The sequence below is a fragment of the Myotis nattereri genome, assembly GCF_964212035.1.
Source record: "Myotis nattereri genome assembly, chromosome: 3".
In the NCBI taxonomy this organism is placed as follows: Eukaryota; Metazoa; Chordata; class Mammalia; order Chiroptera; family Vespertilionidae; genus Myotis; species Myotis nattereri.
In genome coordinates, this window is record NC_138077.1 from 50,043,546 (window position 1) to 50,070,186 (window position 26,641).

Sequence of the window (26,641 nt, forward strand, 5' to 3'; positions counted from 1 at the left end):
ACCCTGTAATGGGAAAGAGAGGTCTTAATTACATAATTCTATAATTAATTAATTATAAATATGGAAGTGCTCTGAAGAGTCCTAGCTGCTATTAGGGATAAAGGATGGACCTTACTTAGTCTCAAGGGAGTTGCTCTGGATTGAATGTTTATAACCTCCCTAAATTAATATGTTGCAATCTTAACCTCCAAAGTTAAGCAGATGGAACATTTGGTAGCTGATTAGGCTCTGCTGTCATGAATTGTATTAATGTCCTCATAAAAGAGATCCCAGAGAAATCCCTCTTCTCATTCAACCCTGTGAGATCACAGCTGGAAATGGCTATCAATGAGGAGTCAGGCCCTCACCAGATATCGAATCTATGGACACCTTGATCTTGGATTTCTCAGCCTCCCAGAAATAAATGTGTGTTGTTTATAAGCCAATCAGTTTGTGGTATTTCTATTATAGCAGCCAGAATGGATTAAGACAAGCATCAACAATGTGTCCCATTGGGACATAACACTGAAGATGAATCCCAAAAATAAAAAATAAAAGAATTAGCTTGAGGGAGCAGGAAGGTGAGAGAAAAATGTGGGAAGTAGAAGTCATCGCAGTCCATACAAGGGCAGCAGTATAAAAGAAAAGGTTCAAGGACAGAAAAAACTTCAGTAAATTTAAACAACTGAAAGTGTGGCTATGCAGCCGTGGGCAAACTACGGCCTGTGGGCCGGATCCGGCCTCTTTGAAATGAATAAAACTATTGAAATAAAAGACCGTACCCTGTTATGTAATGATGTTTACTTTGAATTTATATTAGTTCACACAAACACTCCATCCATGCTTTTGTTCCGGCCCTCCGGTCCAGTTTAAGAACCCATTGTGGCCCTCGAGTCAAAAAGTTTGCCCACCCCTGGGTTAGAGACTAACAGTATGGAACGTGGTTCCAGGTGAGTCAGAAATGTTCAAACCATGTTGAAAGAAGTAGTCAGAAAGCACAGAGTCATCTGGGAAACTCTGGACTGAATAAAACAGATGGTATATAGGACAATGGAAAGGAATTTTAGGGTACACTTTTTATTGTACTGTCCCATCAATTAATCCCTGATACAGTGGTTCATTTATACCCAGGATGACCACCCCTTTCCTATATATGTCAATGGAGCAACAATTTAAATACATAGCTGTAAAAACATGAACAGTACAAATCTAGTCCTTGATTTTATGTATGTTTTGTCCAGGAATAATAGCCTTTTTTCTTACCAATTACTAGTGTTATCTTCCTCTCTATTGCCTGTAGCAATAAAAGATGTATTGCTATAAAAAAAAAAAAAAGCACAAAGTCGCTCAAAGAAAGCTGCTAGCTTGCCTAAGCAATGGAATTATTCCTTTCTCCTTTGCTATTATGAACGTAGAGCAAATAACCAACCCAAATAAATTATAATTATGTAACAGTTATAATTTATAATTATATAATGTATATCGATGAACTTCCCAACTGTATTAATCCAATATATGCAATTATAAAATCTGGATTATAAAAATTCCCATATAGAAGAGATACCTATATTTTAAACTTTTAGCTTTTGCACAGAGTAATAAAAATACATAGAAAAGTTTGAAGCAAGAAGATGATACAATCTAACTCATTTTTAAAAATATTTTTATTAATTTCAGAAAAGAAGGGAGAGAGAGAAAGAGAGAGAGAGAGAGAGAGAGAAACATCAATAATGAGAGAGAATCATTGATCAACTGCCTTCTTCACGCCCCACAATGGGGATCGAGCCTGCAATCCAGGCATGAGCTCTGACCGGGAATTGAACTGTGACCTCCTACTTCCTACATTAATGCTCAACCACTGAGAAACACCGGCCAAACCTAATTCATATTTTAAAAGTTCAAGAATGGATAGAAGACTAGGTAGGGAGATGAGTTAGAAAGTAACAACAGTAGATCAATCAAGAGATGGCCAATTTGGATTACAGTGTTCTGGAAACAGAAAGTAGTTTAGGATGTAGAATTGTCTTGACTTTGTTATTAATTTCATGTGGGCAGAGAAGGAGATGCATGAGGACAGCAAAATAGAAAGTTCAAGTAAGAAAATAGAATAGACCTTAATGCATATATCTCACCCCTCCAAATGACATAAACTTCTCAGCATGACATGAAAGGTAAAACCAAGAGTTTATACTCCTTGACCTAATGAAGCTCCCTCTCTCCTTGTGAGCTACATGGAGCTCAGGATGCCTCTGTGACATATTAGAGTGGCAATGGGGAGCTGTACATGTCAGCCTATATCCTATACTCTTTGTACTGGTCAGATGCTGGTGTGAAAGTAAAGCAAAGGGTGAACAGGCAGTCTTAAAAGTGGTCATTCTCACCCATCTTTGGACTCAGATAAGCCTCTGTGGTCAGAGCTTACTTAACAAGTCAAGGATGAGTCCAAGGTTTTGGTTTAAGCAAGACAGATATCGATGCCATTATTTGTTAAGAGGAACATTAACAGAAGAATAGATTTGGGAGTAAATCCTCAAATTCAGGTTGGGACATTTTCAATTTGAGGAACAGAGTGGAAGTTGGATATACAGATTTAAGCTCAGATAGGAGCCTTTACAAAGGATATACAAGTGGCAATAGTTGACTTTTGAGAAGTAAAGCCATGAGAGTACATTGTGTTTATGTCCCAGGACTGAGCCTTGAGAATCTCCAATGATGGAATAAAAGAGGATAAGTTAATTAAGGAGGAAAGGAAAATCCAGAAAGATGAGCACAAACAATATTTCAAAAGGCGGGATGGGCCAGCAGTGTTGAGTGCTACCAAGAGATCACAAAAATGAGGAATGGACAACATCCACTAGATGTAGTAAAATAAAGGTCATTAGTAACTGTGGCAAGAACAGTATTTCTAGTATAAATGCCAGATTAGAAAGATATAAGGTCTGAGTGATACCTGCAGAATAGTTGACAGTAAATAGAGATGATTTTAAGTTTGAACATGAATTAAAAAGAAAAGTTGCCCATCTGGTGTGTCTCAGCAGTTGAGCATCGACCTATGAACCAGGAGGTTATGGTTCAATTCCCAGTCAGGGCAAATGCCTGCATTGTGGGCTGGATCCCCAGTGTGGGGCTTGCAAGAAGCAACAGATCAATGATTCTCTCTCATCATTGATGTTTCTATCTCTCTCCCCCTCTCTAAAATCAATAAAAATATATTAAAAAAAAAACACTGACAAATGACTAAATGTAGTGATAAGGTTGTTTGATTGAGAAAGATTTAAGCCTGTTTCTAACTTTGCATCTGGTAGATTCCTTGTCTCCAGGATGGGTAAAAAGGGGGGGGGGGACTAAAATGTACAAATTGACAGTTATAAAAATAGTTGCAGGATGTAAAGTACAACATAGGGAAAATAGTCAATAATCCTATATAATAAAAGCCTAATATGCAAATTGCCCCCTCGATCAGGAGTTTGGAAGTTTGACTGCTCCCTATGACATGCACTGACCACCAGGGGGCAGTGCAGAACATGACAGGCGTTGGCGACGTGGTGATGGCAGTGGCCAGCAGTGGAGGTGCTGCTGGCCCTGATGGACCCCAATGAGAGTAGGACCACAGCTGGATGGTGGGATGGTGGAGCAGGTGAGCAGGCAGCACCAGGACAAGGTGGGTGCAAGTGGGGCCCAATCGCCCCACCAATTGCCCCACAGAGGGCAACCAGCAGCAGCGTTGTGGGGCAGGGCTGCCGCCTGGATCCCAGGTGCTAAGGGAGCTGGGCAAGGGCCCGATGATTCAGATGGAGGGGGACACAGGGGGGCCCGAGGTCCCAGGTGCTGTCCAGGGCCCAGAGGTCAGCTGGGACCTGCCCTTCCACACCAGATGCTTGTGCTTTGATCACAGGCCAGACCTAGGGACCGCACCTATGCACAAATTTCATGCACTGAGCCTCTAGTATTGCAATAATTACATATGGTGCCAGATGGGTACTACAATTATCAGGGTGATTACTTCTTAAGTTATATAAATGTCTCAAAACTAAAAAATTAAAAACTATTTTTTTAAATGTAAAAAGAAAGATTTGAGCCTCTAAAATTGAAAACAACAAGGATCCATGAGAGAGGAGTTAAGATAAAGTGAACTTCCTATGAAAGTGGAAGGGGATGAAATTTAGAACACAGATTAGTCTCAGGTAGGAGGAAAAGATAAAGTAGGTGTTTATTTGCTTATTCAGATATAAAAGTATGGAGGAGCTCACAAATATGGTGGCTTCTCTTTATAGCAGGTAATTCTCAAGATTTCCAATACATATCTGAGAATGCTGGGGAAACACACACACACACACACACACACACACACAGTCTGAGTAATGACTTCCTCACTTAGTCACCACAAATGTCCCATTGCCAAGTTCCAGGGGTGTCATTCAGAGCACCATCTGCACAGATAAACTGGAAGACCAATTAGCTGTGTATCCCTATGTCAGGCTAGAAGAGTTTAATGTCAGGAGAACTAACACTGTCATTTTGGGCAAGTCACTTAGATTCTTTGTTTTATAATGTATTCATCTGTATAGAGTAGCAATACATGATAGAAGATAGATTTATTGATTCAAGAAGAATATATAAGAATTTTTTTTTCAGAAAGCATTTGCAAAGACACAAATGTGAATGGGCTTGTCATGTTTAACAAATTTCACTGTGGCTGTGCCAATGAGTTTCTATAAGGTCCTGAGCACTATGTACTAAGATTGTATGTAAATTATCAAATATATCATGACCACTGAGCACCTTCTGTTACTATTTGTTTTTATAATATGGCATAGTAATAACATATCCTAAATTTATGGAGATGTTTTCTAATATAAGTTTTATAGAGGTTAGGATATTAAGGACATATATGTATCTTATATGCCCCATGAGATAGACCTTTAAGGTAGATATTTGCAGGGCTCAGAGCCTGCAATCTGAGCATGTGCCTTGACCGAGAGTCTAACGCTGACCTCCTGATTCATATATCCATACTCAACCACTGAGCCACAACCAGCTGGGCATATTCAGCTTTCTGAGCCTCAGCTATCTAATATTTGCAGGGCTCAGAGCAAGAAACCCATATACCATATGTCTGATATTTAAATTTATAAATCAAGGTAACACACTATTTAATAAAACATGCTTGGTTTTGCTACCTGAAAATTATATCTTCCTAGTGAACCCAAGGTCAAACTTAAATTTCTCAGAACATTTTGCCAAAAAGAGCAGTACTGAGAAATTTTGTACCCTAGCTCATAGCTCACACCTCATCTTCCCACCCCAGGCTCTAGCCAACCCACACTGACAGGAGCCAGGTATAGATTCACGTGGACACAGGAGCCTCCATGTCCAAGTACCATCCACACCCCCTGTAGCCTTGGTGACCCTTCAAGTTTATGAGTACACCTCCCGCAGTGTAATTTTCCCCGGAAAAAGGCCCACACAGCTCCTGACAAGAGCTCAGTGCAGTTGGGTGAGAATTCTAGGGTTTCCAGATAGTGTAGAATGAAGAAGCATGGGCTCCTGGTGAACATGAACCCTTAGCTCCTTGACCTCCCGGCTCCATGGAGGAAGTCCAGAGCAGAGATCAGGACAAGGGCCTCTGTCTAAGAATTAGAAGACTCATGAGTATACTTATTTGATTATTTTAACATTAAGATAACTGAGGCACAGAAAAGTGAATAGGCCCAGCTGGCTGTGGCTCAGTGGTTGAGCATGGACCTATGAATCAGGAGGTCAGCGTTTGATTCCCGGTCAAGGCACATGCCCGGATTGCAGGCTCTATACTCAGTGTGGGGCATGCAACAGGACGCCAATCAATGATTCTTTCTCATCATTAATGTTTCTATCTCTCTTTCCCTCTCCTTCCTCTCTGAAATCAATAAAAATATATTTTTTTAAAAAGAAAGAAAGGTTTGCCGAAACCGGTTTGGCTCAGTGGATGGAAAGTCGGCCTGCGGACTGAAAGGTCCCAGGTTCGATTCCGGTCAAGGGCATGTACCTGGGTTGTGGGCATATCCCCAGTAGGAGATGTGCAGGAGGCGGCTGATCGATGTTTCTCTCTCATCAATGTTTCTAACTCTCTATCTCTCTCCCTTCCTCTCTGTAAAAAATCAATAAAATATATTTTTTAAAAAAAGAAAGAAAGGTGAAGTAATTAATTGTAATTAACTGTTACTTAGCCCAATTACTAGTACATCCCAAGCTTTCAGTATGGGATGAATAAATGAAGAAGACCTTTACTTGTCCAGACATTGTCTGAACATGAACCTAGTTACCTTCTCTCCAGAGCTAATTCTACAGTTCCAATCTGACTTAAATACATATTACTATCTGGGTTTTTCATGGATCTGTGTATTTTTTGATAGTTCCTTTACTCACACATTTGTTAGTGTGTAAGTATATATGTGCATTGCAGATTCAAACAATATTCTAGCTGCAGTGTATCTCAGGAACATACCTAAAATATGATTTGTAAAAATTACTGCTAGTGTCCTATTTCATTATTTCATTTTTCTCTACACAAATTTCATCTGCCATAAATTCTGACTAATTTACGACTCAGGGATGCAATGCTTATACATCTCACCCTCCAAAACAACATTCAAATCTTATCAAAAATTATTTTTCTCAGCCTAGCCAGTGTCGCTCAGAGGTTAAGCATTGACCCATGAACTAAAAGGTCCCCAGTATAGTTCCTGGTCAGGGCACATGCCTGGGTTGCAGGCTCGATCCCAAGTGGAGGGCATGCAGGAGGCAACTGATCCATGTCTCTCCCTCTCATCAATGTTTCTATCTCCCTATCCCACTTCCTACCTCTCTCTAAATTCAATAAAACATATTTTTAAAAATTACTTTTCTCATTTTCTTAAATTTATTATAGACAAAAATTGATGATTTATTGGTGATAAAGTCCTATGATCCACTGAAATCCAGAAGAATAAAAGTGAATGTGAAAGTTAAAAAAGGCTCTGATATAATCATTATGAGAGTGATTTATATAATTTTTCTTTTTATAGTTCTACATACATGACAATGTATGAACAGAAACCATGAAGTACTAGAATGTAAAGAACACAAATTGAAAATGGCCAGTTGGGTAAGTGCAGAAATAAAACTATTTCTGATCTACCCAGTAAAGACGCTACTGGGAGAGACAACCTTGTGTAGTGGAAAGAACATTGGAATTAGAGTCAAACCCTTGGGAGACAAAAAAAAAAAAAAGAACCTAAATAGAACCAAACACTTAATTATATTTCAGGTACAGGGCTAGTGCCTTCATAAACTTTATTGTCTCCCATAAGGCTGACATATGCTCTGGTATCTCTAAATACTGCAGATGCTCATAGTAGCTAATTATAGGACATCACAGAATTCTGTAACAATAATATGAATAACAATGAAATGAATATGAAAAAGAACAATTGCTAGCAAGAATCTGCTCTGTGTTTCAGAAAGAAAGTGTTTCTGTCTCAGATGTGGGACGACTGCACTGCAAATCCAAGGACTGTAATCAGATATCATTATTACTAGTGAATCGGAATGTGCCCTGGCAGGCCTGCCCGCGGGAAAGCCCTACAGAGGAGCTGGTTAATATTTCATGATGATATATCAGAGGAGGATCTCCAATGACACCTCACAGTTGGCCCTTGTGTGATTTCACAGAACAGATGTGACAAGTGTAAGACCATTAGGAGTCACTCAGAAACTTAGAATTTTAAGATTCAAATGAACTGGAAGAAAGTATGTCTAGCTATATTGTTAGGTGATTAGACAGCCAAGAATGTCTTTTTTTTATTATTTGGAGAAGGAAAATGGCTTATTAATAAACCAATTCACAAAACCAAGTTCTACTTAAATGATCTTTCATAATTTTTAAATAGATTTTATTTTATGATTTACTTCATTCTTTCAATAAATTAGGAGAGTTATTTTCAGTAAGTAGAGTAACAAAACAGAAATTGCATGACTCATTTTATGTAATTGAAAGTGCCTAAAACTTAAGTGCTTATGAAAATAAGCAAAGAGAAAAACAGTCCAAATCACTGTAATAGAATTTCAACTACAAAAAAAATGAATTATTTTAGAGGGTATCAGAATATATGGTACATTTTATTTAAAATGCGTGAAGTTGCCCAGCTGGTGTAGCTCATGAACCAAGAGGTCACCAGTTAGATTCCCAGATTGTGGGCTGTATCCCTAACAGGGAACATGCAGGAGACAGCGATAATTGATGTTTCTGTTTCTCTATCCCTCTCCCTTCCTCTCTCTCTCTCTCTAAAATCAAGAAAAATATATTTAAAAATAAAAAACAAATATGTGAAGTTATAGAAATTGACATATAATAGATAATTTTTCTAATGAAATATAATGCAAGGTCAGATATACCAGGTGTTATGAGGACTATAATTGGAAATCATGCACTAATTCAATTCAGTCTATAAAGGGAGAGATATGACATACAAACACATAATTTCAATACAGTGATAAGGAATAAGTGTTGTAATGAAGATTGGATTTTAATTAAAAATATCATAAAAGTCTTTATATTTTTCAGATATTTCACATTTTTTAAAGCAGCTTGCTATATGTTGTCAGACTAAAATACTATATAAGTAAGTACTCAAGTTTGGAAAATGTATTTTAAAATATTCAGTTTTCTTAAAATGAAATGTGAGAAAAAAAAGAAAAACAGAATGAGCTAAAACTTTTACTCATATCTTAGGAAATATAAAGCAGTGTCAAACTTTTGTCAATTATTTCCTGGAGGAGGAGGAGGAGGAGGAGAAGACAAAGACAACCAACAAAAAAGAAGAAATAATCTTATAATGAAACATAATTGAATGAATAATAAAAGGGGAAAAACTGAATTTAACATCTATTCCACACTTTTCTGAGGTCTGGGACCATCTGACTGAGCAATTCCTCAAGGTGAAGGTTGGGAACTGCTTACATATACTCTAATGCTATACCTTCAGCATGAGAACTTCCTCTTTCTTAATCCTAGATTTTAAAAAGGAAACTAAGCTTTCTGAGTGCTTAATGTTTAATTGACTTCACAAAGTGAAAAACAAACAAACAAAAAAACACACAAAAGTGCTGGGACATGCAACCGTACAGTTTCCCATCTCTGTTCCTTTGTTCATGTGCTTACCGCCCACATTTACTCCTATTGAAATCCTTCTCATATCCCTGGACTGGCTCTAATGTGGCACTCAGTGCGGGGGCTGTGGAGAAATGCACTGACTCAGAGAGGAGGATAAAGAGATTGATAGAACAAGATCTCAGGAAGTCATAGCCACTGTTAAGCCATTTAAAGGTGCTTTTGTAAGCAATTAGGAAGCTATAAATGTATTTTTGTGGAACTAACATAATATTAAATATGTTTTTGAAAATTTCTGTGTAAGAAATGATCAGGGATTCTAGAAAAGGGAGGTTGAGACACTAGGTGGGAGATTACAACATTCTAGGTTGTCACAAGAAACCCCTAAATCTTGGCAGTGAAAGTAGGGATGGAAAAAGGATAATATGAAACTAAGATTTTTGATTTTCAGTTTATGTGATGATAGTGACTATACCTGATTCATTTTCTATTCCTTATAGTTCCCAGGAAGTCCTCGGTTAGTGCTTGATGAATAAATGAAGAAATAAAACTTTGCAGAGGTCAAATCAATGAGGTACATAACTGAATATGATGAATAGGGCTTGCATGAGCACCAAAAGGACAATAAGAACTACTATCTCCAGACTAGTAAAGTAGTATATCTCTCCATCATATTACTGCACAGACTATAACTGTGAAATTGTGAACAAAAATGTACTCAAAACTCTTAAAATTAAGTACAATAAGATCTTTGAGCATATAGTTTACATTCTGTTGAAATCTACCTGTGAAAGTGCATCAACTTAAATGAGTCTAGACCAGTGGTTGGCAAACTCATTAGTCAACAGAGCCAAAGATCAACAGTACAACGATTGAAATTTCTTTTGAGAGCCAAATTTTTTAAACTTAAACTGTATAGGTAGGTACATTGTTATTAACTTAATTAGGGTACTCCTAAACTGGCCTTTGCTAAAAATGTCCTCAATCTGATTGAGATACGTTCGCTGAGGTCGACCCCTTCCAATTCTTTCATCCCCACTCGTCTTGTATACTTGTTTCAGATAGAGGAGTGTGGATGGGTTGGAAGGAGTCGACCTCAGCGAACGTACCTCAAAACAATGTACCTCCTCCGTGCTGCATATTCCAAGGCCCGCCTGCGCCACCGCATCTCCAATAGCCCGACTGACCGATACCCCCCACTTCTTTTAACGCCACTTCTTCAAAATAGACTTGCCCAAGCCGAAAAGTGACTTCTGCACATGGACCACGAAGTTTCAATCGCACTGTATGTGCACGCCCGCACATGGTATTTTGTGGAAGAGCCACATGTGGCTCGCGAGCCGTGGTTTGCCGACCACTGGTCTAGACAATGGGAGACTTCATTTAGAATGCAGGCAAAAACCTCTCAGAAAAAAATCCTAAGAGTTTCGTTAGCATAAAAAAAAATAAGAAAATGCCTACTTTGAAATTATGAAGTTCTTTTCTCAAAACACAGTATAAACAGCAGTCACAAGAAGTTAACCAAATATGACTGTGCAGAGGGCTAAAGTGACCTCTTTAAGACTTCACAGAAATTCTAAACTAGACCAAGGGTATTTTACTCTGGGTTTATTAGCCCAAATCGGGATTATTACAAGCTCCTCTACATTGATATTGATAAATTGGAGCTTGTCCAGAGACACATAATCAGGATCACCAGCACACCATGCAGTTTTAGATACTATCAATCCTTTTTAGGTGCTATAAATCATAAAAAGTACTTTGTGTTAGACTTGAAATTTAGGGGGTAGACCAGCGTATTTTTAGTGAAATAATGTGGTCAATGTTTCAAAGAAAAAAACTTAATTTCCCTATTTATACTGTAACCATACAGCACAGATAAAGAAATGGAAATAAACTAGATAACTAAAGAACTCTAAAACTGTCCAAGTGAAAAGATAGACTACATGTGAAATTCCTGGTGTGCTGTATTTTCTATGAACCCTCAACCTCCTTATGAAAAAGACCTGGCTTTTTCTCTGATGTCCCATACCATGGTACTAGATAGATTATGAGTATAGACTACAAGTAGACAATGGATGTGTGTCAAATAATTGTATGGAAATATAAATAAATAAACAATGGTGATAGAGTCAAAGCATTCAAATATCAAGTTAGATAATCTTTAAAGTCCCTTATAATCCTGAGATTCTATGATTACAATATTAATATATATAATATTTTCTTTAATTCTGCTTATGTCCTACCTATGTCTACCCAAGTTGTGGGGTAGAGCTGAGTCAAAAAAGTTCACCTGACAAACTCAGATTTCCCAAAGGATCAATACTATATAATAAAAAGGTAATATGCAAATAGACTGAATGGCAGAACAACCGAACAACCAATCAAAGCGTAATATGCTAATAATACACTAAGGCTGCTCAACTGCTCGCTATGATGTGCACTGACCACCAGGGGGCAGACAGTCAACTGGTCGACCAGTCACTATGGCATGCACTGACCACCAGGGGTAGATGCTCCGACAGATAGGTTAACTTGCTGCTGGGGTCCAGCCGATCAGGACTGAGCCAGATGGGCCGGACTGGACCTGGAGCCCTCCCACGGTTCCTCCCCAGCCCGATTGTGCATTAGTGGGGTCCCTCAGCCTGGCCTGTGCCCTCTCGCAATCTGGGACCCCTCAGGGGATGTCGGAGAGCCAGTTTCAGCCCAATCCTGCAGGCCACTCCCCTTGGGAGGGCACCAGATGCAGGGCTCATGGCTAGCGAGCACTGCTACACCAGCATGAGCCTTTCCCAATCAGGACTGATTGGGCACAAGCCCACCGCAGGCATACTTGAGACAGGATGAGTGGGAGGGGCAGGTAGTAGTTGCAGGCAGTGTTGGACTGCAGGTTTCAGCCCCATCCCTGCAAGCTACCCAGAGGGACGCCAACAGTTCACAACTTTGTGCACTGGGCCTCTAGTACTGTATATAAGAAGATAACTCTAGTGATAGATGTTCATAGAGCATCTATGTTATTTTTGGTGAAATAACATGATCAGTGCTTTAAAAGATAAAACTGAATTTCCCCCTTTGTATATTGTCACCATATTGCACAAATAAAAAATGGAAAAAACTAAAAATGAGAAAGGAGGAATACCAATAATACCCATAAGAACAGATACTATACATGAATGAAACTCACAGAAACCCTAAAATCACATTTTAGGCAATATTTTTATTATATTGCTCCTTTCTAAATCTTGTGATTTTATCATTATTGGGCACAATTAAACTTCAGCAACTGTCCATAATATAAATGTAATGACTCCTGCCGAAACCGGTTTGGCTCAGTGGATATACCGTCAGCCTGCGGACTGAGAGGTCCCAGGTTCGATTACGGTCGGGGGCATGTGCCTGGGTTGCGGGCACATCCCCGGTGGGGGATGCTCAGGGGGCAGCTGGTCGATGTTTCTCTCTCATCGATGTTTCTAACTCTATCTCTCTCCCTTCCTCTCTGTGAAAAATCAATAAAATATATTTTTTAAAAATATATATATAAATGTAATGACTCCTAAGAGTATGATAAGAGTAATATTCAGTATCTTCCTTTATTGATAATGTATTGGTGGAAAATATGTCAATAAGGTGTATACCAAGGTCTGGGAAATCTAAACACCTGATAATTAAGGCATGACTTTGCTCTGTACTATTAATCCAATTCTTATGGCACCCTATAGCATACCAGATTTCCACTGTTTAATTTAAAATTGTTGTGAAACACATTTCATATTAGCTTATCCAAAAATAATACATCAACTTCCACTCAATATCACATGATTCCTTTTGCTGTCTATTCTGTATTGCTATGTTATCTTGAAGCTGCATTAGTAAATAAACAGAACAGAATATGGCTCCACCATCTTATTAAATCACTTCAGTACTGAAGTTCAAAATTATGTAATAGTCTACATTGAATGCACAATGAAATGCTAAAAACTAAATAATACAAGGAAAATTTAGAAATACAGTCCATTTGTGTTCAATTAGATTAAAGGATCTAAGAACAAACAAGAAATACAGGAGAGAGAAGTTAAACAAAAATATATTTGTTAATTTTTTTTGCTATTCCAATTCATATACTTGTCAAATCTTCTAGAATTTCATATCCAACATATTATTATGCTATCTTGTTATATCCAGCACGCAGATACCTTAAAATCCGAACACTTTTCCTCTACAAGTTTTAATACCAGAAATATACATCAAGAATGATAAAGCTTAAAGAAATCTCAGAAACCATCTGATATTTATTCTGAAAATGAGAAAATTACACTGAAGGGACTTCCCCAAGGTCAAAAAGACTCTGCCTTCAAGTCCAATGTTGTTTCTATAACACTATTACCTGCGACTGAATCAAAGGCCTTGTTTGTTCATATTTTCTCAAGAAAAAGGCTAGGTTTCAAAGCAAGCGATAGAATAAACACAGAGGACTATAGCATACACCAAAGACTTGCTCAAAGGTGCTATCAATAGCTTTCCGAGTAAGAGAAGAGGAAAGAAGAAAAGCCAATGAGGTAATAAAGAGTTGACAGGAAAAAAAGCTTTTTCATTAGACCCAATCAATACTGTATTCCCCTATCACTTGGAGCTTTACCAAGGAAAGTGAAACCAGAGTGAATACGTTTCCTCAAGGGTATTTAATACTAAAATGACTTGTTGGTTTCAACTGTAAATGTAAGGACCAGGCATGGTTGAATTTGAAATCAATGGCAAAGGTTATTTATCATTAAACCCAATGTTAAGAAACCAAAGCCATTCAAAATAGAAATGGGCCCTTTCTCACATTGGTACACCACTCATTTTCCCTGGGTTTCTGGGGTAAAGACATCAACTAATATACAGATGCTCCCTCTTTGAGCATTCCCATAGAGCATTCCCTTCATAAGTACTCACTCTGCTGAGAAAGAGAAAGGTATACTGAGTGAAACAGGGCTTGCAAGTGGAAGTTAGGTTGGGGAGGAAGGGAAGGCATGAGATTCTATTAACCTACTGGCTATAAGTCAAATGAAATGGATTCATGATATTTTGGTACTTTAATATCAAATGCAAGTAAATGAATATTAGCCTCATACACTAATTCCTTTTCTTGCTCAGCATGTTCATATTTGGGCAGAAATTCCCTGGGAGCTTGACTAGTACTGATGCCGTGGGCAGAATTCATTTCATTTTAAAGAGCTATTTCTGACCACCTACTATGTAGAAAGCATGGAAATGATAGAATCCTTTTCCTCCGGGAACTCACACTCCAAAGGCAGAGACATGCACTTATACACTAATTACAACACAAAACAGACTGAACTGCAGAGAATATGGTTACAAAGCCAAATGGAGCCTGGGGCAGGCAGTGATTCATTCTACTTGGGAGGATCTGAGAAGATCTGGCAGAAGAGACTGGAGTTGAGCTGGGCTTCGAACAATGCGCAGGCAGGACTGCAGCAGGGTAATTAAATGAGGGGCTGTGTCTGGGTAAGTCAAACTAGGTGTGGAGGTTAAGGGCCTTCCTGGTGGAAACAACTGCAAACTAAAGGAAGTGAAATGGAGAGATGCAGTACATGTCCTATCAATGTCAACAAGGCCGGGGTTGGCTAGAGCGTTGGTTAGAGAAGGGGTGGAGGAAAAAAAAAAACTTCATTGTGCAGCCTATTCATGTTGATAATATATCTTAAAACAGCCTGCTCCCAGCCAGGCCTTAAATGCATACATGTATTTTTAAAAGACAGACTGTGGCTAATTTTTTTTAAACAAAGGAATTATTGTTTTTCTTGAAATATAGACATTAAAAGAGAAACTTTCCAAAAGAACACAGCAAAACTACAACTTGGGACATAGTAAAACAAATCTGGCCAGAGTTAGCAAATCTTAATTATATACTGCCCCACAGGAAAAAAACAGGGACTACCTCATTCTTGCTGTATCCTGTTCCCAAGCACACGACAAACAAATATTTGATAAATGTCTGGCAATATAACTTGACTACAGATATTTAAAGGGGACTAACCACATTTCAATTGCTCAAGACCAAAAATGGATGAATAGATCTTGCTACCAGCAACTCACAATGTCCCACGAGAGACAGCTGTGGCGTAGCAGTAAGGCATTGGCTTATGCTGAGTTCCAGTGCTTGCTCTCCTTTCCCAGTGGGATAATCTAACTTACACCTTGGAAGTCTCAGTTCCTCAGTTCCCCCTCCAGAAGGTAAGTGTTTATAATGAGCCCTGAGTTTTCCAATTCAAACCCACCACACATTAAGTTGTATATCCCACTAGGTGGACCTTTCAAGACTGAGGTCACAGATATTCATTCTCAAGTGCATATATGCAATGGCATGAGGCAAAGTCTTAAAGTGCCAATTCTAACAGGAATTTTTAGTAAAAATTGTAGGCATTGTCTGCATTCAAATAATGAATCAAGGAGCATGAAGCTTGCTGCTCTCCAGCCTCACCAGCCTCCCCCACCGGTTCCATGGAAACAAGCTTCAGACTGAAAGTAGTTGCCGAGCTTGAGAAAGAGAGTGGGCAGGAGTGTGTTTTAGGTGCAAGTAACAAGAAGGCCAAGGAACCTCCATATTTTTTTTAAATATTATTTTTTATTATTGATTTCAAAGAGGAAGGGAGAGGGTGAGAGAGATAGAAACATCAATGATGACAGAGAATCCTTGATCAGCTGCCTCCGGCACACCCAACACTGGGGATTGAGCCTGAAACCCAGACATGTGCCCTGACCAGAATCAAACTGTGACCTCCTGGTTCATAAGTTGAGCCACACCAGCCTGTTGGAATCTCCAACTTCAGGTTCTCAACCAAGACAGTGGACCCATTAACAGAACTATATTAATGGAACTCTAATTATAGAAGCCCAATAGTAACCCAGAAATGCAGCTTATGAACACCTCAAAGAAGGGAATTTTTTGTAAACACTAGGAAAAGCATTATTTTAAAGTGACTCTCTTCTTTGGTGCTGCTTTCCTCGTGACCTGTAGGTAAAGCGAGAGGAGTATGCAGACCTCTCAGGATACCATAGCTGCAGAATGTGGAGGCAGCCCAGCCAAGATGCTGCCAATTACTTGGCTGAGCAAAAGCTGTAGAGAATAATGGTTCAGCCCTGGGACCTGTTGGGGAAAGACAGGTTCAGCAAGGAGGCAAACAGGAACCCTCTCTACTGTTCCAGAAGAGAAGGTAAATCTTCTCCAAGCTCCAATGGGATATCTCACAGAAAGAGGACTGTAGAGGAAACGTGTTTCTTCAATATAACTTCCTTTCCTAAAATTCTGAGCTTCTAGAGTCTCTAGACCATCACCTCTTATACTAATTGCCCACCTCCTCATGGCTATGCTCCGATTGCAAAAAATCCATGGCAGTCTTCCTTTAAAGCAATAAAACATGACAACACCACAGCTTTAACTCTCTCCATAGTAACTTACATTTCCATGGAATTGGAGATTTTTCTTATTTGCCATCAGTTTATATTAATTTCTCATACACTAACCAACCTTTTTTTCTGTTCTAGCCTTTTAAGGTGATTTTGGGTGGCTATCCTTTCTTAAAGTCTTCTCCCCAACATAACATCACAAGTGGAATGAATATTATGTGGACAACTCATCTAGAGCTATTTATCTCAAAGCAGAATCTGTCACTTATTCTAACCAGGAAATTTGAATATGGTTCCCTGCTTTTAGTACTTATTTAAATTTTATCCCAGGTTTTTAATTATTTGAGGGGTATTAGCTGATTGTTGGGCACTGTGAAGGAAATCAGGGTCATCTTTTGAATTCCCAAATTAAAATATAACATTTATATCACTAGTGGCAATAACAATATATATTCTAGACATTATTAGTTATTTTCCTTGTATAATAACTTGAACAATCTCATATTTTTCTCTCCTGAATCTCTTTGACACTTTGTGTTAATCCCTTTTTTATTTTAGGCTTAAAAATGTCTAAAATACTAAAGCATGTTGGATTTAATTACTAATCCTTGAAGGAAGAGAATAGACCTAAATTGAGGTCAAAAGAAATAAGACTGATATATTAGACAAAGACATGTTTAATAGTACATTGCAGGTCATTAAACCATGGAATACATTGGGAACATCCTAAACAGCAGAGTTGGAAAAAATGTTACACTTCCTTTGTAAGCAGGAAGCAGGAAGCAGATGAGTATTTCATGTCTCTCGTCATGAGTGTGTCTCCTGGGAGAGGGGGCTATTTTATTGACTTTTCATGCTAAGAAGGCCCTTCGATATCCTTTAATATAGTTTTCCTGTTTTTCATAGAAAGAAACTGAGGTCCATTTTCCAGTGCTGGCAGAATATAAAAACAAGCAGATTAGGAAAAACAAGCCTGAGTTCAAACCCAGAATCTACTTTGAACTAGTCTTGTGAACTTGAGAAGCTCTTGGGAAGCTCCAGGCTTGCTAGACCTCAGCATCCTCACATGAAAACTGGAGACACTAACTTACTAGTAAGAATCCTCTTCCTCTTGCCATAAAAGTATGATTCACTGAGTCGGCTTGTCATTTACTCATTTATTTACCAGTGATGGGAGGACCTGCAGTGACACAAGCAGGATGCTAAGCACAGAGAAACTAGTGAGGAACAGGGCACAGGTCCTGTCCTTAGGAACCAGCATGATAGTTAGGAAGATGAGGCACACAGGCAGATCACATAGGTGTTCAGGTTTTGGACACCATTAAACACTTGAAAGATTTAACAATAAGCAAAAGGAAGGAATCATCATTATAACTAAAATTGGTGTACACAGTTTCTAGGCCTCATGAATGTGTTCCTTGCATCATAAATAATTATTCCATTCATTAAAGGCATTAATAAATGGAATCATTATTTTTTTATAATACACATTTTTTATTGATTTCAGAGAGGAAGAGAGATGGAAACATTAACGATGAGAGAGAATCATTGAGAGGCTGCCACCTGCCCACCCCCTACTGGGGATCAAGCCAGCAATCTGAGCATGTGTCCTGATCTGGAATTGAACAGTGACCTCCTGGTTCAAGGGTCGATGCTCAACCACTGAGCCACACCAGCTGGGCAGAATCATTATTTTTGGTATATGAGCTATAAGATATGAAATGCTATTTACGTCAATTATATCTTAATAAAAATTATACGGCAATTAAATGTTAACTGTAATATCATGTTTTAAGGAAACAAAATGTCTTATTTTCCAAAACAAGAAAAAAATGAGTGAAAAGCAATTTATATGTTTGTAAATCTCTGACAATAGAAATCAACTAGATTCTCAAGTCTGCTTCTGTATTTAATCTCCTGCTATATTTTGTTTTCGTTTAAGTATGAAAATGTAACCTGATATATGGTTGAAAAAGGAGGGAAATTAGAATAGCCCTTTTAGATTGTGGATATATCATAGGGTCTCTAGAAATTCCAATAAATACTTAGAATGAGTAAAAAATAATAATTATTATTATTAAAAGTTATTATGAAAATAGTTTTGACCTTGTGGACACACTGAAAGGTTTGCAAGTTGCCCCCAGAACCTCTGTACCACACTTTGAGAACTGCTTACCCAGACTAATGCCCCCAAGCTTTTTGATTCCCTTGGTTTTATTAGAGCTCCCTTGCAACCCATTCTCCTCTCCAAAGCCATAGCATTTATTTAAAAATCCAAGTCACATTATATCATCCCCCTACTTCTAACTCTTCTTTGGATCCTAGATTAAAATTTGAAATCCCTCCAAAGGATTTTAAGCTCCTGCGCAACTATGCCCTTGGCAATCTTTCCAACATCACCTGTGCCCCTTGCTCTCATCATTCAAGCTGTCCTTCAATTTCCTCAAAAGCACTGAACTCTTTCTCACCTTGATCTTCATGCAAGTTGTTCTCTCTGCCTTGAACATTCTTCCATCCTCTTTGCTTACATCATCCTTCAGAACTCAGTTTAAATAATTTCCTCATGCGATTGATAAGAAGTATATATAGATTTGGTCTTCAACCCTGTTCCTGGCACTGAGCTCCTAAAACCCTTGGAATTTCCTAAGTGATGACAGTGGTAGGCTGTCTTTATTATATTAATTAGGTGATTTTTGGACCAAAACTAAGGATAGGGGCTAGTTGCCAGGAGAACCAACCGAGTGATGAAAAGGTTGGAATTTCAGTCCACCCCACAGCTCAAGGAAGAGGCGCTGGAGATTGAATCAGTTACCAGTGGCCAATGATTCAATCATGCTTATGTAATGAAGCCTCCATAGAAACCCAAAAAGGACAAGTTCAAAGAGCTTCCTGGTTGGTGAGTACTAAGAGATTTGTGGAGAGTAGGGCTCCTGGAGGGGCATGGAAGCTCCACACCTTGCCCCCATACCTTACCCAAAGCATCTCTTCTACCTGGCTCTTCCTGAATTATATTCATTTATTGTAAAGGAATGATCTAGCAAGTGAAATGCTTCTCTGAGTTCTGTGAGCCAATCTAGCAAATTACTTGAACCTGAGGAGGGATTCATGGGAACCTGAACTTGCAACTAGCTTCTGAAGTCTAAGGAGAGGGTCCAATTCATAGTTAGTTAGAACACAGGTGACAGCCTAGACTTGGGAAAGGTGTCTGATTGGGGCAGGAGGAGTTGCCTTGTGGGACTGAGCCTTGAACCTGACACTATCTTCATTCTAAGACTCGCAGCTGGTGTCTGAGAAGTTCTGTTGGTGTGGGAACTGCCCCAGCCCTCCTCCATTGGAATTGGGTATTAGATAACCTTTTACTCAGAGGGACATTTTCTCAGTAAATGCTAGAAATATCTTCATTTTAGAAACCAGCAAACTGAAGCTCAGAGATATTAAGAAACTTGTCTAATGTTCTTACAAATACTATTTCCAAAATTTGAATTCAGATTCCACACCAAAGTCCATGTATTTAATTGCTCTAGTACACTGTCACTTAAACAGAAATTAAAAAAAAAAAAATTAAATGCTACAGGGCTCTCCTGACCCTGGGATTAACCTCTTTACTTTAAAAAACATCTGAGGTAATTGTTTATGTTCACAGTCAAGAAAGTCTGCCCCTCTGGACCCAAGTCTCACAACAAGTGCTTAGGTGCCCCAAGTGGCACCTCTTGATAGCTCTAAGGCCTCTGGCATGCAGAGAGAGACTTGTCAGCCAGGTGCTTGGCACCAGCACATAACAACATAGCCTCAGTACTGTTTCTTCAGTTCTGGCCCGAAGACTTTGATGAGTCTCCACTTCCCCCCTCCTCCTCACTTGAGACACCCTCTGGAGGCTCTAGATCAGACACACAGTAAAGCAAATGTGACATCACACTCCACAATTCCTTGAACTCTTCACTGGATTCCCCCCAACAACAATTTCCGTTGTGAAACAAGTGAGATCTTCAGATTCAGCCTTCTTACTAAAGGTGGTGGAAGATAAAGACAGATGACCTGCAGTGTGGGGGCTGGGTGTCATGGCACAGCTTAGGCAGTTCCTGACTCCTTGAACCTGAAACAAGTCTTTCTGCCACTTAGCTGAGTTTTCTCATTTCAAAGATGGGACAAAGGATTAGTGGATCACTATACAGTGCTGTATTATAGAATTGTACACTTAAAACTCATAATCTTATTAACCAATTTCATCCCAATAAATTTAATTTTAAAAAGAAAAGAAATGAGTAAAATATAAATAAAAATTCAAAACAAACAAAAACATAAAATATAAAAGGCACAAAAAACTGTGAAGAAACTATACATCCTGATGCCATTCAGTAGTCAGTTGTTATAGTTGTTATATTTAGGAGCTATTATTATACATGACTAATTTACAGATATTTTGCACCTAAGGCTCCTCCTCATAGACTCTTAGGAGGTGGCCTCAGAATCAGAGCCCTTTAGATGAGGCGCATCTTCCTTTTGGGCAACAAGTAAAGCTCTGCAGTGTGATTGGTAAGCTGTGAATGGAACCCAAAAATGCAGTATATTACAGGGGTCCCCAATGTTTAATGAGTCTGTCTTTCAGAGTCTTCATCAAATATAGGGTGTCAAAAAATGTATACACACTTTAACAGCTGATAACTCACTTAATTTTCACTCCTCAGGTTTAACTGATTTGAAATAATGGGTGAGAGCAGACTAAGCTTTGAACAAGGAAAATTTATCCTAAAGTGCCACTAAACTTTTCTTTATTGGGATACATAAAAGAGAAAGTTTATGGTACAAAACTGGCAACAGCCAAGGAATTGAGGGTGCACAAATACCGAACGAAATAATTCTTGATGTTTGCTATTGCATTGCTTCCCGAATCAGCAGTGCTTGGATCAGAATGGTCATCAGTTTGAAAACAGGCATTGACAAAATAAATTATTCAATTCTGTAGATTATTTTAAATTTTGAAAATGAACTGTATGCTAATAAACACTGACCTTATAATCATTCAAAGTGTGTATATATTTTGGGGACACCTTCTATATTATAATTCCAGAAGGAAAATATATATAGCAAATATATATTCTGTTGAAGCACTCAAGAAAGAGACAAGAAAAAAGTCACTATGAACAAATTTTCCTAACCACATCAACATTGTATATAATATCTGTGCATAAATATGTTCTCACCTAGAACAAAAGCAGGTGGTGGGATCCTAGTAAGCCCAGTATTTTTTTAAATATAATTTTATGACACAAAGCTTTCATTTCTAAAGGTCTTACAAGAATATTCCTCTTGCTTCTTCAAATACAAAGACTGCCTCATTTCCAGCAAATTGTTTTTCTATTTCTGTTCAAGAATATCAACTTCATTAAAACTTTAAAGACTTAATCCTGAGTTATGGTTTGATGAGATCTTTGTGGGATCAGAGAAAAGAAAAAAAAAGGGGGAGAGAGGTGGAGAGACCACAGTACCTGCTATTTTATAGTGTTCTTATAATGGAAACATAATTTGTTGATGAAGATGCACTACTGTAGAAAAAAGGATTTAAAAATACATGCAAAACATCATTTTAAACCCTAGAGTGGGTTTCTGAAGAGAAAAGTGTGGTTTTTGTTGTTATTTTTAAACAGACAGCAAGACAAATATTTAATTATACTGACTTTGTAGTTCAGACAGGAGTCACACTTTTAAAAGAGAAAATGCAATAAAAGTGCTTGCTACTCATGTAAAATATCACTTGTCATATGAATCTATTCTTGATGTGTATATGAGCCAAAATTATTTCAATTTATAAAAATCTAATTTATATTCCATAAATAACATGAGTAAGCATCATTTCCCCATTTTCATCCGTCTTCTTCTTGAAGTTTCGATTTTCTATCTAAAAGGATGTATTTGATAGTAAAACGTTGAATGAGTATGCTATTAAATACTATACATTTACCAATACAAGTTGGAATAATACTGAAATATTTTGAGTATCCATAATTTTTATTACAGTAGAAACAAAAACTCAGAAAAAATAGACAATGAAAAACAATAAAAATTATAATATCTTCTTGGATTTATTGCATCCACTCAGTGTAAATATACTACACCATCTATATTTATATGTATTTTTTAAATCCTCACCTAAGGATATGCTTACAGATTTTTTATTTATTTATTTATTTTTTTTTTTGAGAAGAGAAGGGGGTGGGCAGGAAAGACAAAGAGAGAAATTTTGATGTGAGAGAGAAGCATGGACAGGTTGTCTTCAGTACATGCCCCAATTAGGAACAAACCCACAACCTAGGTAAGTGCCCTGACAGGGAATCAAACCTGCAACCTTTTGGTGTCTGGGATAACGTTCCAACCCACTTAGACACACCAGCCAGGGCAATATACTACATCACTTTTTAAAAGGGAGGAGCATATAAAGCCAAATACTTCATTTATGAAAAATATGTAATTTACTTAGCCAATGAATTTTCTGATTGCTGAGTTTTTTAATGCTCTAATTTGAGGGGAGAAATTAAATTTTATAGGAAAATAATAAAAACACAAAATCACTTCAAATACACAGATTTAGGTTTGTCTAGTTACTCTGTACTTCCCAGAAAGGCACTCATTTGAAAAATGAAAGTGTGACACTGGATGACCTCCATCCAAGGTTCATGGCAGCTCCAACATTCAGAGATTCTATCAACACCCTTCTTTTCATTGTGAGTGCTAGCCATTACCTGTAGTAACTTCTCAGTCAAAACATAAATACTTTGAAGTCAATCATTTGTATTTCTATTCAAAAGTAAAATAAATATAGGAAACAAATAAGCTATGTAATTCACATGGAAGCACTAATAGGCGAGATATAGCAAATTAAGTAGTAGCAACATTTAAGAAAATATTCTAGCTGGCTTGGCTCATACAGGTATTTCACACATACATAATGATTCAAACAATGACCGCTGAATGCTTCTTCCTATATTGGAAAGTGAACAAAGAGAAATGTTCTAAAGGCTTTTTTATGGTTGAATGACCTCAGCCAACTTGCCAGCTTACGGTCTTCAACGTTTCATTTCGAAAGAGCTACAGCCCATACAATGCCTGGGAGCTAACTATTCCTCTGCTGGACGTATGTCTTCGCTATTGGATCCACTTCTATAATGCATGCGAGCTATAGGATGGCCATTTTAGAACCCAATTGCCTGACTTAACCTATGTCTCCCTCTACAAGCAACCTCCTCTATCCTACCCTTTCCTATTCTAATTACAAAATAATAATGATAATACCCCGGTCAGTGCGGCTCAGTTAGTTGGGCATCCCTGGCACAGAAAGATTCCCAGTTTGATTCCTGGTCAGGGCTAGATCCCTGAAAGGAGGCTTGCAAGGGGCAGCTGATTGATGTTTCACTTTCATAGCAATGTTTCTCTCTCTCTCTCTCTCTCTCTCTCTCTCTCTCTCTCTCTCTCAAAAAATCTATTAAAAATTAAAAACAACAATATTAACAGAACAACAATTCCTAATGGTAAAAAAAAATACACAAAATTATTCCCATCCTTTGAGAGAGGTCACCTAGTTCTTCATCTTACTTTTTTCCTGTGTTGTGTTGCAAAGAGCACAGGCAAGAAAAATCAATTTGATCTAGTTCTAGTCCCAGTTTTGCCACAGTATAGCTGTGTAAGCTTGTATAAACCACCAACTCTGACTCTAGGATTTCTCATATAAGCAAGAGTTTTGCTACACAATCCCAGGGTAAGCCATCACATTGTGCTCCACGGATGACATCCACAAAGTATCTGATGTGAACCGGGGCCCTGTAACTGTGTGATGTGAGGTCCACCCTGCCAGTCCTCATCACATTTTCATTCTGCAACATCATGATTCTGAAAGCTGAGACCTTCACCGTGTAATTTCAGTACTCCCCCTGCATTTATCAAGTTTCAATATTGGACATATCAAACTCGGTGAGCTATACAAGAGACTGAGAGACACTGAATGTGTCAGACCTGAAATCAGATCTACAACCGTGGCCTTTCCCATTCAATACTTAGCTCAGTTTCACCGTCTCAGCCTCAATCCCTGGAAAGTCTGGGCAACGGAATGTGACCACGGTACCACTGGTGATTCAATTTGAAGTTCACAAGGATATGGGTTAGTGAGTTCAAGAATAACTTAAATATTAAGTGAACATAATATCAAAGTCCTTATAAAACAGGTGCTCTCAAGTAGTTTTTCTTTCTGGTGGTTAGCAACTTCCTCCCAATCCAGTTAAAGAATCCTCTCTGAAATTGAGATGTGGAAGGTGCTATCTCCCTATAAATAGTCTCATGCCCTGTTACCTGAATCATGGTTGCTGCCAGCAAATCAGAAGATCAATTATTTGGCTTTGTTAGTAAAGATGATAGCACATCATTGTCTCCTCAGAAAGCTTTCTGGTAACGCACACTCACATTCTGCTAAGCTAAGCTGCAGCAAACGAAGTGCCTGGTGTACAGATACATGCATGTCATCCTTGCATTGGGCCCATCTTAACAGGTATTGTCATCTTTCTGCCAGATTATTACTGTGACACTTTTGCTAAAGGAAGTCACCAATCAGGATCCTCTCTGCCAAGATGTATACTAAGTAGATGAAGAAGAGGAGCAGATTAAATGAACACTGAAGAAAACATTAAACTCAGCAATTCCCTCAAATTCTCTATTTTCTAATGAGATGCTAAGAAAAGGGCCACAGGAAGCAATTTCCCTATGCAAAAGTCAGCCATGCAAACAGCTCATCTGCAGATCAACTTCAACAAAGATGAGGTGAGTTTACTTTATCCATTCATACATACAATCCACCTGTCATTTTTATTAGCTAGTTTTGAACTGAGGAGGCTGAGTAGGATCTATTCACAAATATCATGTAATTGTCCTAACTACAGTGCACAACATACTTCAGAGACGGGGACATAAGAATCACATTGAATTCAGAGGCTTGAAGTTCCTTGTAGACTACATAAGCCCTGAGAGAAGATGGCCCCCAAAGGATCACTGCACAATACCAGGGAGTTTATTTTCCCCTAATGCAAATTACTCACTGTGCAGAGGCAACCCTGGTTTTTGCATAAAGCTTCAACTTATGAAATTAATTGGATGCAAAATAGCAGAGACTTTAGTAGCTCCTGCCTTGGGATCATAATGATTTGGTTTACTCCTGAAATTTACTATTTTATCAACATCACAGAATAAGAAAAGGAGCCCACTACAAAGAAAATAAAGTCATGACAATCTAATGGAAGAAGGAGATGAGATGGCTTCTTCACAAGATTTAATCCCAAATTTCTAAATTCATTGTTAGATCCCAACTGTCTAAACTTTCCAAGCATTTTCCTCACCCCAATTGAACCTGGCCCATATGCCTCATTCCTGGAACCCAGGAGAACATCACGGAGTTGCAAAGATCCAACGTAAACGAGTCCACTAATCACAGAATGGAAGCTTCCTTTCTGGGCAGCACTTCCTGTCAGTCATCCACAGTATGGACAGAATATGTGAAGATTATAAATGACCCAGCAGGCCACACCCAGAGGACCAAAAAAGTCTGGTGGAGGCACAGACCTGGGCAATTCTGCTTTTATTCTCTCAAGCTGGGACACTGGCTTGGCTTGAACTGGGACCAATCACTCTGAAACTCCAGGGATCCAATTTCCCTTTGTAAACAGACACACATTATGGACCAGCCATTAGAATGAAGGGCCAAATAAGAGAATCGGCCTCAGAAAGGCCTGCCAAGGAAATCTCTAAGTCTAAAGTTTTCTTTCCCCTCCCTGCGACCAAACTGCAGGTACTATGTTTCCCCCTTACTGTCGCAAAAGTAAGTGTGAGTGTACAAATAATGGGAGTCACAGGGCAGGAAAGTTCATGAGCAGAGTCCTTGGAAACCATGAGAGTAGCTGGCGGTGGAGCATAGGGAAAGCAGGTCTATGTGAAAGGGCATGTGGGAAAATGGGGAGGTGAGACATTGACAGGAAGATCTGAATGGCGCAGTACCATGTGTTGCTGGAGAAAGAGTTAGAAAAAGAGAATAAATTTAAGCTTGTCTGATGTCTACTAAGGGTCTATTATGAGTCATAAATATGCTAAGTA

At 38.5% G+C, this 26,641-nt stretch overlaps 1 protein-coding gene across 9 annotated transcripts in view; it reads right to left on the bottom strand.

Moving 5' to 3' along the window:
• Positions 1 to 26,641, bottom strand: part of FGF12 (fibroblast growth factor 12) — a 528,942-nt gene that overhangs the window by 231,537 nt on the left and 270,764 nt on the right. The window lies entirely within an intron of this gene.